Here is a 17,566-nt window from a genome sequence, read left to right as displayed (position 1 = left end):
TCTGATACAGGTGTACCATGGGGAGCATTCGGATACGGGTTTACCACAGAGAACATTCTGATACAGGTGTACCATGGAGAACACTCTGATACTGGTGTAGCTTGGAGAACATTCTAATACAGGTTTACCATGGAGAACATTCTGATACAGGTGTACCATGGCGAACATTTGGAAACAGGTGTACCATGGAGAGCATTCTGATACAGGTGTATCATGGAGAAAATTCTGTTACAGGTGTACCATAGAGAGCATTCCGATATAGGTTTACCATGTAGAACATATTGATACAGGGGTGCCATGGAGAACATTCTGATACAGGTTACCATGGAGAGCATTCTGATACAGGTGTACCATGGAGAACATTCTGATACAGGTGTACGATGGAGAGCATTCTTATAAAGGTGTACAATGGAGAACATTTTCATAGAGGTGTACCATGGAGAACAATCTGATACAGGTGTCCCATGGGGAGCATTCGGATACAGGTGTACCATGGAGAACATTCTGAAACAGGTGTACCATGGAGAGCATTTGATACAGGTGTTCCATGGTGAACTTTCTGATACAGGTGCACCATAGAGAGCATTCTGATACAGGTGAATCATGGAGAAAATTCTGATACAGGTGTACCATGGAGAACATTTTGATACAGGTGTACAATGGAGAGCATTCTTATGAAGGTGTACCATGGAGAACATTTTGATAGAGGTGCACCATGGAGAACATTCTGATACAGATGTACCATGGAGACCATTCTGATACAGGTGTACCATGGAGAGCATTCGGAAACAGGTGTACCCTGGATAACACTCTGATACTGGTGTAGCATGGCGAACACTCTGATACAGGTGTACAATGGAGAGCATTCTGATACATGTGTACCAAGGAGAGTATTCTGATACAGAGGTACCATGGAGAACATTCTGATACAGGTGTACCATGGAGAACATACTGATACAGGGGCACCTTAGAGAGCATTCTGATACAGGTGATTCATGGAGAACATTCTGAAACAGGTGTACCATGGAGAATATTCTGATACAGGTGTACCATGGGGAGCATTCGGATACAGGTTTACCATGGAGAACATTCTGATACAGGTGTACCATGGAGAATACTCTGATACCGTTGTACCACGGAGAACATTCTAATACAGGTGTACAATGGAGAACAATTTAATACAGTTGTACCATGGAGAGCATTCTAATACGGGGGTACCATGGAGAACATTCTGATACAGGGGCATCTTAGAGAGCATTCTGATACAGGTGATTCATGGAGAACATTCTGATACAGGTGTACCATGGAGAACATTCTGAAACAGGTGTACCATGGGGAGCATTCGGATACAGGTTTACTATGGAGAACATTCTGATACAGGTGTACCATGGAGAACATTCTGATACAGTTGTACCATGGAGAACATTCTCATACAGGTGTACCATGGAGAACACTCTGATACAGGTGTACCATGGAGAACATTGGGAAACAGGTGTACCATGGAGAGCATTCTGATACAGGTGTACCATGGAGAACATTCTGTTACAGGTGTACCATGGAGAACACTCGGATACAGGTGTACTATGGAGAACACTCTGATAAAGGTGTACCATGGAGAGCATTCTAATACAGGTGTACCATGGAGAGTATTCTGATACAGGTGTACCATCGGGAAAATTCTGATAAAGGTGTACCATGGAGAGCATTCTGATAGAGGTGTACCATGCAGAACATTCTGATGCAGTCGTACCATGGCGAGCATTCTGATACAGGTGTACCATGGAGAATATTCTGATACAGGTTTACCATGGGGACCATTTGGATACGGTTTACCACAGAGACCATTCTGATACAGGTGTACCATGGAGAGCATTCGGAAACAGGTGTACCCTGGATAACACTCTGATACTGGTGTAGCATGGCGAACACTCTGATACAGGTGTACAATGGAGAGCATTCTGATACAGGTGTACCAAGGAGAGTATTCTGATACAGAGGTACCATGGAGAACATTCTGATACAGGTGTACCATGGAGAACATACTGATACAGGGGCACCTTAGAGAGCATTCTGATACAGGTGATTCATGGAGAACATTCTGAAACAGGTGTACCATGGAGAATATTCTGATACAGGTGTACCATGGGGAGCATTCGGATACAGGTTTACCATGGAGAACATTCTGATACAGGTGTACCATGGAGAAAACTCTGATACCGTTGTACCATGGAGAACATTCTAATACAGGTGTACAATGGAGAACAATTTAATACAGTTGTACCATGGAGAGCATTCTAATACGGGGGTACCATGGAGAACATTCTGATACAGGGGCATCTTAGAGAGCATTCTGATACAGGTGATTCATGGAGAACATTCTGATACAGTCGTACCATGGCGAGCATTCTGATACAGGTGTACCATGGAGAATATTCTGATACAGGTTTACCATGGGGACCATTTGGATACGGTTTACCACAAAGACCATTCTGATACAGGTGTACCATGGAGAGCATTCGGAAACAGGTGTACCCTGGATAACACTCTGATACTGGTGTAGCATGGCGAACACTCTGATACAGGTGTACAATGGAGAGCATTCTGATACAGGTGTACCAAGGAGAGTATTCTGATACAGAGGTACCATGGAGAACATTCTGATACAGGTGTACCATGGAGAACATACTGATACAGGGGCACCTTAGAGAGCATTCTGATACAGGTGATTCATGGAGAACATTCTGAAACAGGTGTACCATGGAGAATATTCTGATACAGGTGTACCATGGGGAGCATTCGGATACAGGTTTACCATGGAGAACATTCTGATACAGGTGTACCATGGAGAAAACTCTGATACCGTTGTACCATGGAGAACATTCTAATACAGGTGTACAATGGAGAACAATTTAATACAGTTGTACCATGGAGAGCATTCTAATACGGGGGTACCATGGAGAACATTCTGATACAGGGGCATCTTAGAGAGCATTCTGATACAGGTGATTCATGGAGAACATTCTGATACAGGTGTACCATGGAGAACATTCTGAAACAGGTGTACCATGGGGAGCATTCGGATACAGGTTTACTATGGAGAACATTCTGATACAGGTGTACCATGGAGAACATTCTGATACAGTTGTACCATGGAGAACATTCTCATACAGGTGTACCATGGAGAACACTCTGATACAGGTGTACCATGGAGAACATTGGGAAACAGGTGTACCATGGAGAGCATTCTGATACAGGTGTACCATGGAGAACATTCTGTTACAGGTGTACCATAGAGAGCATTCCGATATAGGTGTACCATGTAGAACATTATAATACAGGTGTGCCATGGAGAACATTCTGATACAGGTGTACCATGGAGAGCATCATGATACAGGTGTACCATGGAGAACATTCTGATAGAGTTGTACCATGGAGAGTATTCTGATACAGGTGTACCATGGAGAGCATTCGGATACAGTTGTACCATAGAAACAATTCTGATACAGGTGTACCATGGAGAGCATTCTGATACAGGTGTACCACGGAGAACATTCTGATACAGTTGTACCATGGAGAGCATTCTAATTCAGGTGTACTATGGAGAACAGTCTGATACAGGTGCATCATAGAGTACATTCTGATACAGGTGAATCATGGAGAACATTCTGATACAGGTGTACCATGGAGAACATTCTGATACAGGTGTACCTTGGAGAGCATTCTTATAAAGGTATACAATGGAGAACATTTTCATAGAGCTGTACCATGGAGAACAATCTGATACAGGTGTCCCATGGGGAGCATTCGGATACAGGTGTACCATGGAGAACATTCTGATACAGGTGTACCATGGAGAACACTCGGATACAGGTGTACTATGGAGAACACTCTGATAAAGGTGTACCATGGAGAGCATTCTAATACAGGTGTACCATGGAGAGTATTCTGATACAGGTGTACCATCGGGAAAATTCTGATAAAGGTGTACCATGCAGAACATTCTGATACAGTCGTACCATGGCGAGCATTCTGATACAGGTGTACCATGGAGAATATTCTGATACAGGTGTACCATGGTGAACACTCTGATACTGGTGTAGCTTGGAGAACATTCTAATACAGGTTTACCATGGAGAACATTCTGATACAGGTGTACCATGGCGAACATTTGGAAACAGGTGTACCATGGAGAGCATTCTGATACTGGTGTACCATGGAGAAAATTCTGTTACAGGTGTACCATAGAGAGCATTCCGATATAGGTTTACCATGTAGAACATATTGATACAGGGGTGCCATGGAGAACATTCTGATACAGGTTACCATGGAGAGCATTCTGATACAGGTGTACCATGGAGAACATTCTGATACAGGTGTACCATGGAGAACATTTGGAAACAGGTGTACCATGGAGAGCATTCTGATACTGGTGTACCATGGAGAGCACTCTGATTCAGGTGTACCATGGAGAACATTCTGATACAGTTGTACCATGGAGAGCATTCTGATACAGGTGTACTATGGAGAACATTCTGATACATGTGCAACATAGAGAGCATTCTGATACAGGTATTCCATGGTGAACATTCTGATACAGGTGCACCATAGAGAGCATTCTGATACAGGTGAATCATGGAGAACATTCTGATACAGGTGTACCATTGGGTGCACTCTGATAGAGGTATACCATGGGGAGCATTCGGAGACAGGTGTAACATAGAGAACATTCTGATACAGGTGTACCATGGAGATCATTCTGATGCAGGTGTACCATGGAGAGCATGCAGATACCGGTGTAGCATGGAGAGCATTCTGATACAGATGTACCATGGTGACCATTCTGAAACAGGTGCACCATGGAGAGCATTCGGATACAGGTGTACCCTGGATAACACTCTGATACTGGTGTAGCATGGCGAACACTCTGATACAGGTGTACAATGGAGAGCATTCGGATACAGGTGTACCAAGGAGAGTATTCTGATACAGGTGATTCATGGAGAACATTCTGAAACAGGTGTACCATGGAGAATATTCTGATACAGGTGTACCATGGGGAGCATTCGGATACAGGTTTACCATGGAGAACATTCTGATACAGGTGTACCATGGAGAGCATTCTTATAAAGGTGTAGAATGGAGAACCTTTTCATAGAGGTGCACCATGGAGATCAATCTGATACAGGTGTCCCATGGGGAGCATTCGGATACAGGTGTACCATGGAGAACATTCTGATACAGGTGTACCATGGAGAACACTCTGATACAGGTGTACAATGGAGAACACTCTGATACAGGTGTACCATGGAGAGCATTCTAATACAGGTGTACCATGGACAGTATTCTGATACAGGTGTACCATCGGGAACATTCTGATAAAGGTGTACTATGGAGAGCATTCTAATACAGGTGTACCATGCAGAACATTCTGATACAGTCGCACCATGGCGAGCATTCTGATACCGGTGTACCATGGAGAGCATTCTGATACGGATGTACCATGGAGACCATTCTGATACAGGTGTACCATGGAGAGTATTCTGATACAGGTGTACCATCGGGAACATTCTGATAAAGGTGTACTATGGAGAGCATTCTGATACAGGTGTACCATGCAGAACATTCTGATACAGTCGCACCATGGCGAGCATTCTGATACAGGTGTACCATGGAGAATATTCTGATACAGGTGTACCATGTGGAGCATTCGGATACGGGTTTACCATAGTGAACATTCTGATACAGGCGTACCATGGAGAACACTCTGATACTGGTGTACCATGAGGAGCATTCGGATACAGGTGTACCATGGAGAGCATTCAGATACCGGTGTACCATGGAGAGCATTCTGATACAGATGTACCATGGAGACCATTCTGATACAGGTGTACCATGGAGAGCATTCGAATACAGGTGTACCCTGGATAACACTCTGATACTGGTGTAGCATAGCGAACACTCTGATACAGGTGTACAATGGAGAGCATTCGGATACAGGTGTATTAAGGAAAGTATTCTGATACAGAGGTACCATGGAGAACATTCTGAAACAGGTGTACCATGTAGAGCATTTGATACAGGTGCACAATGGAGAACAATCTGATACAGTTGTACCATGGAGAGCATTCTAATACAGGTGTACCATGGAGAACATTCTGATAAAGGGGCACCTTAGAGAGCATTCTGATACAGGTGATTCATGGAGAACATTCTGAAACAGGTGTACCATGGAGAATATTCTGATACAGGTGTACCATGGGGAGCATTCGAATACAGGTTTACCATGGAGAACATTCTGATACAGATGCACCATGGAGAACACTCTGATACAGTTGTAACATGGAGAACATTCTAATACAGGTGTACAATGGAGAACCATCTGATACAGTTGTACCATTGAGAGCATTCTGATACAGGTGATTCATGGAGAACATTCTGATACAGGTGTACCATGGAGAATATTCTGAAACAGGTGTACCATGGGGAGCATTCGGATACAGGTTTACCATGGCGAACATTCTGATACAGGTGTACCATGGAGAACATTCTGATACAGTTGTACCATGGAGAACATTCTCATACAGGTGTACCATGGGGAGCATTCGGATACAGGTTTACCATGGAGAACATTGGGAAACAGGTGTACCATGGAGAGCATTCTGATACAGGTGTACCATGGAGACCATTCTGTTACAGGTGTACCATAGGGAGCATTCCGATATAGGTGTACCATGTAGAACATTTTGATACAGGTGTGCCATGCAGAACATTCTGATACAGGTGTACCATGGAGAGCATCATGATACAGGTGTACCATGGAGAACATTCTGATAGAGTTGTACCATGGAGAGTATTCTGATACAGGTTTACCATGGAGACCATTCAGATACATTTGTACCATAGAAACAATTCTGATACGGGTGTACCATGGAGAACATTCTGAAACAGGTGTAACATGGTGAGCATTCTGATACAGGTGTACCACGGAGAACATTCTGATACAGTTGTACCATGGAGAGCATTCTAATTCAGGTGTACTATGGAGAACATTCTGATACAGGTGCAACATAGAGAGCATTCTGATACAGGTGAATCATGGAGAACATTCTAATACAGGTGTACCATGGAGAGCATTCTGATACAGATGTACCATGGAGACCATTCTGATACAGGTGATTCATGGAGAACATTCTGAAACAGGTGTACCATGGAGAATATTCTGATACAGATGTACCATGGGGAGCATTCGAATACAGGTTTACCATGGAGAACATTCTGATACAGGTGCACCATGGAGAACACTCTGATACAGTTGTAACATGGAGAACATTCTAATACAGGTGTACCATGGAGAGCATTCGGATACAGCTGTACCATAGAAAAAATTCTAATACAGGTGTACCATGGAGAACATTCTGATACAGGTGTACCATGGAGAGCATCATGATACAGGTGTACCATGGAGAACATTCTGATACAGGTGTACCATGAACAGCATTCTGTTACAGGTGTACCATGGAGAACATTCTGATAGAGTTGTACCATGGAGTGTATTCTGATACAGGTGTACCATGGAGAGCATTCAGATACATTTGTACCATAGAAACAATTCTGATACAGGTGTACCATGGAGAACATTCTGAAACAGGTGTAACATGGTGAGCATTCTGATACAGGTGTTCCATGGAGAACATTCTGATACAGTTGTACCATGGAGAGCATTCTAATACAGGTGTACCATGGAGAACATTCTGATACAGGTGCATCATAGATTGCATTCTGATACAGGTGAATCATGGAGAACATTCTGATACAGGTGTACCATGGAGAGCATTCGGATACAGGTATACCATGGAGAACATTCTGATACAGGTGTACCATGGAGAACACTCTGATACAGGTGTACCATAGAGAGCATTCTAATACAGGTGTACCACGGAGAGTATTCTGATACAGGTGTACCATAGGGAATATTCTGATAAAGGTGTACCATGGAGAGCATTCTGATACAGGTGTACCATGCAGAACACTCTGATACAGGTGTACTATGGTGAACACTCTGATACAGGTGTACCATGGAGAGCATTCTAATACAGGTCTACCATGGAGAGTATTCTGATACAGGTGTACCATGCAGAACATTCTGATACAGTCGTACCATGGCGAGCATTCTGATACAGGTGTACCATGGAGAATACTCTGATACAGGTGTACCATGGGGAACACTCTGATACTGGTGTAGCTTGGAGAACATTCTAATACAGGTGTACCATGGAGAACATTCTGATACAGGTGTACCATGGCGAACATTTGGAAACAGGTGTACCATGGAGAGCATTCTGATATATGTGTACCATGTAGAACATATTGATACAGGGGTGCCATGGAGAACATTCTGATACAGGTTACCATGGAGAGCATTCTGATACAGGTGTTCCATGGAGAACATTCTGATACAGTTGTACCATGGAGAGCATTCTGATACAGGTGTACTATGGAGAACATTCTGATACAGGTGCAAAATAGAGAGCATTCTGATACAGGTGTTCCATGGTGAACATTCTGATACAGGTGCACCATAGAGAGCATTCTGATACAGGTGAATCATGGAGAACATTCTGATACAGGTGTACCATAGAGAACATTTTGAAACAGGTGTACCATGGAGAGCATTCTTATAAAGGTGTACCATGGAGATCATTTTGATAGAGGTGCACCATGGAGAAGATTCTGATAGAGTTGTACCATGGAGAGTATTCTGATACAGGTGTACCATTGGGTGCACTCTGATACAGGAGTACCATGGGGAGCATTCAGATACAGGTGTAACATAGAGAACATTCTGATACAGGTGTACCATGGAGAGCATTCTGATGCAGGTGTACCATGGAGAGCATTCAGATACCGGTGTAGCATGGAGAGCATTCTGATACAGATGTACCATGGAGACCATTCTGAAACAGGTGTAGCATGGAGAGCATTCGGATACAGGTGTACCCTGGATAACACTCTGATAGTGGAGTAGCATGGCGAACACTCTGATACAGGTGTACAATGGAGAGAATTCGGATACAGGTGTACCAAGGAGAGTATTCTGATACAGGGGTACCATGGAGAACATTCTGATACAGGTGTACCATGGAGAACACTCTGATACAGTTGTACCATGGAGAACATTCTAATACAGGTGTACCATGTAGAACATTTTGATACAGGTGTGCCATGGAGAACATTCTGATACAGGTGTACCATGGAGAGCATCATGATACAGGTGTACCATGGAGAACATTCTGATACAGTTGTACTATGGAGAACATTCTGATACAGTTGTACCATGGAGAGTATTCTGATACAGGTGTACCATGGAGAGCATTCGGATACAGTTGTACCATAGAAACAATTCTGATACAGGTGTACCATGGAGAACATTCTGAAACAGGTGTAACATGGAGAGCATTCTGATACAGGTGTAGCACGGAGAACATTCTGATACAGTTGTACCATGGAGAGCATTCTAATACAGGTGTACTATGGAGAACATTCTGATACAGGTGCAACATATAGAGCATTCTGATACAGGTGAATCATGGAGAACACTCTGATACAGTTGTACCATGGAGAGCATTCTAATACAGGTGTACCATGGAGAACATTCTGATACAGGTGCATCATAGAGTGCATTCTGATACAGGTGAATCATGGAGAACATTCTGATACAGGTGTACCATGGAGAACATTCTGATACAGGTGTACCATGGAGAACACTCTGATACTGGTGTAGCATGGAGAACATTCTGAAACTGGTGTACCATAGAGAGCATTTGATACAGGTGTACCATGGAGAACATTCTGATACAGGTCTACTATGGAGAACATTCTGATACAGGTGCAAGATAGAGAGCATTCTGATACAGGTGTTCCATGGAGAACATTCTGATACAGGTGCACCATAGAGAGCATTCTGATACAAGTGAATCATGGAGAACATTCTGATACAGGTGTACCATGGAGAACATTTTGATACAGGTGTACCATGGAGAACAATCTGATACAGGTGTCCCATGGGGAGCATTTGGATACAGGTGTACCATGGAGAACATTCTGATACAGGTGTACCATGCAGAAAACTCTGATACAGGTGTACCATGGAGAGCATTCTAATACAGGTGTACCATGGAGAGTATTCTGATACAGGTGTACCATAGGGAACATTCTGATAAAGGTGTACCATGGAGAGCATTCTGATACAGGTGTACCATGCAGAACATTCTGATACAGTCGTACCATGGGAAACATTCTGATACAGGTGAACCATGGAGAATATTCTGATACAGGTGTACCATTGAGAACATTTGGAAACAGGTGTACCATGGAGAGCATTCTTATAAAGGTGTACCATGGAAATCATTTTGATAGAGGTGTACCATGGAGAACATTCTGATAGAGTTGTACCATGGAGAGTATTCTGATACAGGTGTACCATTGGGTGCACTCTAATACAGGAGTACCATGGGGAGCATTCGGATACAGGTGTAACATAGAGAACATTCTGATACAGGTGTACCATGGAGAGCATTCTGATGCAGGTGTACCATGGAGAGCATTCAGATACCGGTGTAGCATGGAGAGCATTCTGATACAGATGTACCATGGAGACCATTCTGAAACAGGTGTACCATGGAGAGCATTCGGATACAGGTGTACCCTGGATAACACTCTGATAGTGGTGTAGCATGGCGAACATTCTAATACAGGTGTACCATGTAGAACATTCTGATACAGGTGTACCATGGAGAACATTCTGATAGAGTTGTACCATGGAGAACATTCTGATACAGGTGTGCCATGGAGAACATTTTGATACATGTGTGCCATGGAGAACATTCTGATACAGGTGTACCATGGAGAGCATTCTAATACAGGTGTACCATGTAGAACATTTTGATACAGGTGTGTCATGGAGAACATTCTAATACAGCTGTACCATGGGGAGCATCTGGATACAGGTGTACTATGGAGAACATTCTGATACAAGTGTACCATGGTGAAAACTCTGATACAGGTGTACCATGGAGAACACTCTGATACAGGTGTACCATGGAGAGCATTTTAATACAGGTGTACCATGGAGAGTATTCTGATACAGGTGTACCATAGGGAACATTCTGATAAAGGTGTACCATGGAGAGCATTCTGATACAGGTGTACCATGCAGAACATTCTGATACAGTCGTACCATGGGGAACATTTTGATACAGGTGTGCCATGGAGAACATTCTGATAGAGGTGTACCATGGAGAGCATTCTAATACAGGTGTACCATGTAGAACATTTTGATACAGGTGTGCCATGGAGAACATTCTGATACAGGTGTACCATGGGGAGCATCTGGATACAGGTGTACTATGGAGAACATTCTGATACAAGTGTACCATGGTGAAAACTCTGATACAGGTGTACCATGGAGAACACTCTGATACAGGTGTACCATGGAGAGCATTCTAATACAGGTGTACCACGGAGAGTACTCTGATACAGGTGTACCATAGGGAAAATTCTGATAAAGGTGTACCATGGAGAGCATTCTGATACAGGTGTACCATGCAGAACATTCTGATACAGTCGTACCATGGGGAACATTCTGATACAGGTGTACCATGGAGAATATTCTGATACAGGTGTACCTTGGGGAGCATTCGGATACGGGTTTACCATGGAGAACATTCTGATACAGGTGTACCATGGAGAAAACTCTGATACAGTTGTACCATGGAGAACATTCTAATACAGGTGTACTATGGAGAACATTCTGATACAGGTGTACCATGGAGAACATTTGGAAACAGGTGTACCATGGAGAGCATTCTTATAAAGGTGTACCATGGAAATCATTTTGATAGAGGTGTACCATGATGAACATTCTGATAGAGTTGTACCATGGAGAGTATTCTGATACAGGTGTACCATTGGGTGCACTCTGATACAGGAGTACCATGGGGAGCATTCGGATACAGGTGTAACATAGAGAACATTCTGATACAGGTGTACCATGGAGAGCATTCTGATGCAGGTGTACCATGGAGAGCATTCAGATACCGGTGTAGCATGGAGAGCATTCTGATACAGATGTACCATGGAGACCATTCTGAAACAGGTGTACCATGGAGAGCATTCGGATACAGGTGTACCCTGGATAACACTCTGATAGTGGTGTAGCATGGCGAACATTCTAATACAGGTGTACCATGTAGAACATTCTGATACAGGTGTACCATGGAGAACATTCTGATAGAGTTGTACCATGGAGAACATTCTGATACAGGTGTGCCATGGAGAACATTTTGATACATGTGTGCCATGGAGAACATTCTGATACAGGTGTACCATGGAGAACATTTTGATACAGGTGTACCATGTAGAACATTCTGATACAGGTGTACCATGGAGAACATTCTGATAGAGTTGTACCATGGAGAACATTCTGATACAGGTGTGCCATGGAGAACATTTTGATACATGTGTACCATGGAGAACATTCTGATACAGGTGTACCATGGAGAGCATTCTAATACAGGTGTACCATGTAGAACATTTTGATACAGGTGTGCCATGGAGAACATTCTGATACAGGTGTTCCATGGGGAGCATCTGGATACAGGTGTACTATGGAGAACATTCTGATACAAGTGTACCATGGTGAAAACTCTGATACAGGTGTACCATGGAGAACACTCTGATACAGGTGTACCATGGAGAGCATTCTAATACAGGTGTACCACGGAGAGTATTCTGATACAGGTGTACCATAGGGAACATTCTGATAAAGGTGTACCATGGAGAGCATTCTGATACAGGTGTACCATGCAGAACATTCTGATACAGTCGTACCATGGGGAACATTTTGATACAGGTGTGCCATGGAGAACATTCTGATACAGGTGTACCATGGAGAGCATTCTAATAGAGGTGTACCATGTAGAACATTTTGATACAGGTGTGCCATGGATAACATTCTGATACAGGTGTACCATGGGGAGCATCTGGATACAGGTGTACTATGGAGAACATTCTGATACAAGTGTACCATGGTGAAAACTCTGATACAGGTGTACCATGGAGAACACTCTGATACAGGTGTACCATGGAGAGCATTCTAATACAGGTGTACCACGGAGAGTATTCTGATACAGGTGTACCATAGGGAACATTCTGATAAAGGTGTACCATGGAGAGCATTCTGATACAGGTGTACCATGCAGAACATTCTGATACAGTCGTACCATGGGGAACATTCTGATACAGGTGTACCATGGAGAATATTCTGATACAGGTGTACCTTGGGGAGCATTCGGATACGGGTTTACCATGGAGAACATTCTGATACAGGTGTACCATGTAGAACATTTTGATACAGGTGTGCCATGGAGAACATTCTGATACAGGTGTTAAATGGAGAGCATCATAATACAGGTGTACCATGGAGAACATTCTGATACAGGTGTACCATGGAGAACATTCTGATAGAGTTCTACCATGGAGAGTATTCTGATACAGGTGTACCATGGAGAGCATTCGGATACAGTTGTACCATAGAAACAATTCTGATACAGGTGTACCATGGACAACATTCTGAAACAGGTGTAAAATGGAGAGCATTCTGATACAGGTGTAGCACGGAGAAGATTCTGATACAGTTGTACCATGGAGAGCATTCTAATACAGGTGTACCATGGAGAACATTCTGATACAGGTGCATCATAGAGTGCATTCTGATACAGGTGAATCATGGAGAACATTCTGATACAGGTGTACCATGGAGAACATTCTGATACAGGTGTACCATGGAGAGCATTCTTATAAAGGTGTACAATGGAGAACCTTTTCATAGAGGTGTACCATGGAGAACAATCTGATACAGGTGTCCCATGGGGAGCATTTGGATACAGGTGTACCGTGGAGAACATTCTGATACAGGTGTACCATGGAGAAAACTCTGATACAGGTGTACCATGGAGAACACTCTGATACAGGGGTACCATGGAGAGCATTCTAATACAGGTGTACCATGGAGAGTATTCTGATACAGGTGTACCATAGGGAACATTCTGATACAGGTGTACCATGGAGGAAACTCTGATACAGGTGTACCACGGAGAACACTCTGATACAAGTGTACCATGGAGAGCATTCTAATACATGTGTACCATGGAGAGTATTCTTATACAGGTGTACCATAGGGAACATTCTGATAAAGGTGTACCATGGAGAGCATTCTGATACAGGTGTACCATGCAGAACATTCTGATACAGTTGTACCATGGGGAGCATTCGGATACGGGTTTACCATGGAGAACATTCTGATACAGGTGTACCATGGAGAACACTCTGATACAGTTGTACCATGGAGAACATTCTAATACAGGTGTACCATGGAGAACATTCTGATACAGGTGTACCATGGAGATCATTTGGAAACAGGTGTACCATGGAGAGCATTCTGATACAGGTGTACCATGGAGAACATTCTGATACAGATGTACCATGGAGAGCATTCTAATACAGGTGTACCATGGAGAACATTCTGATACAGGTGCACATTAGAGAGCATTTTGATACAGGTGAATCATGGAGAACATTCTGATACAGGTGTACCATGGAGAACATTCTGAAACAGGTGTACCATGGGGAGCATTCGGATACAGGTTTACCATGGAGAACATTCTGATACAGGTGTACCATGGAGATAACTCTGATACAGGTGTACCATGGAGAACACTCTGATACAGGTGTACCATGGAGAGCATTATAATACAGGTGTACCATGGAGAACATTCTGATAGAGGTGTACAATGGGGAACATTCTGATACAGGTGTACCATGGAGAACACTCTGATACAGGTGTACCATCGAGAGCATTCAGATACTGGTGTACCATGGAGAGCATTCTGATACAGATGTTCCATGGAGACCATTCTGATACAGGTGTACCATGGAGAGCATTCGGATACAGGTGTACCATGGAGAACATTCTGATAGAGTTGTACCATGGAGAGTATTGTGATACAGGTGTACCATGGAGAGCACTCTGATACAGGTGTACCATGGAGAATATTCTGATAAAGTTCTACCATGGAGAGTATTCTGATACAGCTGCACCATGGAGAGCACTCTGATACAGGTGTACCATGGAAAGCAATCAGATACAGTTGTACCATGGAGAGCATTCTAATACAGGTGTACCATGGAGAACATTCTGATACAGGTGCATCATAGAGTGCATTCTGATACAGGTGAATCATGGCGAACATTCTGATACAGGTATACCATGGAGAACATTCTGATACAGGTGTACCATGGAGAGCATTCTTATAAAGGTGTACAATGGAGAACATTTTCATAGTGGTGTACCATAGAGAACAATCTGATACAGGTGTCCCATGGGGAGCATTCGGATACAGGTGTACCATGGAGAACATTCTGTTACAGGTGTACCATGGAGGAAACTCTGATACAGGTGTACCACGGAGAACACTCTGATACAGGTGTACCATGGAGAGCATTCTAATACATGTGTACCATGGAGAGTATTCTTATACAGGTGTACCATAGGGAACATTCTGATAAAGGTGTACCATGGAGAGCATTCTGATACAGGTGTACCATGCAGAACATTCTGATACAGTTGTACCATGGGGAGCATTCGGATACGGGTTTACCATGGAGAACATTCTGATACAGGTGTACCATGGAGAACACTCTGATACAGTTGTACCATGGAGAACATTCTAATACAGGTGTACCATGGAGAACATTCTGATACAGGTGTACCATGGAGATCATTTGGAAACAGGTGTACCATGGAGAGCATTCTGATACAGGTGTACCATGGAGAACATTCTGATACAGATGTACCATGGAGAGCATTCTAATACAGGTGTACCATGGAGAACATTCTGATACAGGTGCACATTAGAGAGCATTTTGATACAGGTGAATCATGGAGAACATTCTGATACAGGTGTACCATGGAGAACATTCTGAAACAGGTGTACCATGGGGAGCATTCGGATACAGGTTTACCATGGAGAACATTCTGATACATGTGTACCATGGAGATAACTCTGATACAGGTGTACCATGGAGAACACTCTGATACAGGTGTACCATGGAGAGCATTCTAATACAGGTGTACCATGGAGAGTATTCTGATAGAGGCGTACCATAGAGAACATTCTGATACAGGTGTACCATGGAGAGTATTGCGATACAGGTGTACCATGGAGAGCACTCTGATACAGGTGTACCATGGAGAACATTCTGATAGAGTTGTACCATGGAGAGTATTCTGATACAGGTGTACCATGGAGAGCACTCTGATACAGGTGTACTATGGTAAGCAATTAGATACAGTTGTACCATAGAAAAAATTCTGATACAGGTGTACCATGGAGAACATTCTGAAACAGGTGTACCATGGAGAACACTCTGATACTGGTGTAGCATGGAGAACACTCTGATACAGGTGTACCATGGAGAGCATTCGGATACAGGTGTACCATGGAGGGTATTCTGATGCAGGGGTACCATGGAGAACACTCTGAAACAGCTGTACCCTGGAGAGCATTCTAATACAGGTGTACCATGGAGAACATTCTGATACAGGTGCACCTTAGAGAGCATTCTGATACAGGTGAATCATGGAGAAAATTCTGATACTGGGGTACCATGGAGAACATTCTGATACAGGTGTACAATGTAGAGCATTCTGATACAGATGTAACATTGAGACCATCCTGATACAGGTGTACCATGGAGAGCATTCCGATACAGGTGTACCATGGAGAGCATTCTAATACAGGGGTACAAAGGAGCGTATTCTGATACAGGTGTACCATAGAGAACATTCTGATACAGGTGTACCATGGAGAGCATTTGGATACAGGTGTACCATGGAGAGTATTCTGATACAGGGGTACCATGGAGGGTATTCTGATACAGGTGTACCATGGAGAGCATTCGGATACAGCTGTACCATAGAAAAAATTCTAATACAGGTGTACCATGGAGAACATTCTGATACAGGTGTACCATGGAGAACATTCTGATAGAGGTGTACCATCGAGAACATTCTGATAGAGCTGAATCATGGAGAACATTCTGATAGAGGTGTACCATGGAGAGTATTCTGATACAGGTGTACCGTGGAGACCATTCTGATACAGGTGTACCATGTAGAACATTCTGATACAGGTGTAGCATGGAGAACACTCTGATACAGGTGTACAATGTAGAGCATTCTGATACAGATGTAACATTGAGACCATCCTGATACAGGTGTACCATGGAGAGCATTCCGATACAGGTGTACCATGGAGCACACTCTGATACTGGTGTGGCATGGAGAACACTCTGATACAGGTGTACCATGGAGAGCATTCTAATACAGGGGTACAATGGAGCGTATTCTGATACAGGTGTACCATAGAGAACATTCTGATACAGGTGTACCATGGAGAGCATTTGGATACAGGTGTACCATGGAGAGTATTCTGATACAGGGGTACCA

This window comes from Mobula hypostoma, chromosome 11, assembly GCF_963921235.1.
Source record: "Mobula hypostoma chromosome 11, sMobHyp1.1, whole genome shotgun sequence".
Classification (NCBI taxonomy): Eukaryota; Metazoa; Chordata; class Chondrichthyes; order Myliobatiformes; family Myliobatidae; genus Mobula; species Mobula hypostoma.
The sequence above is the reverse complement of the archived record's forward strand: the minus strand, read 5'-3'. Positions refer to the sequence as shown.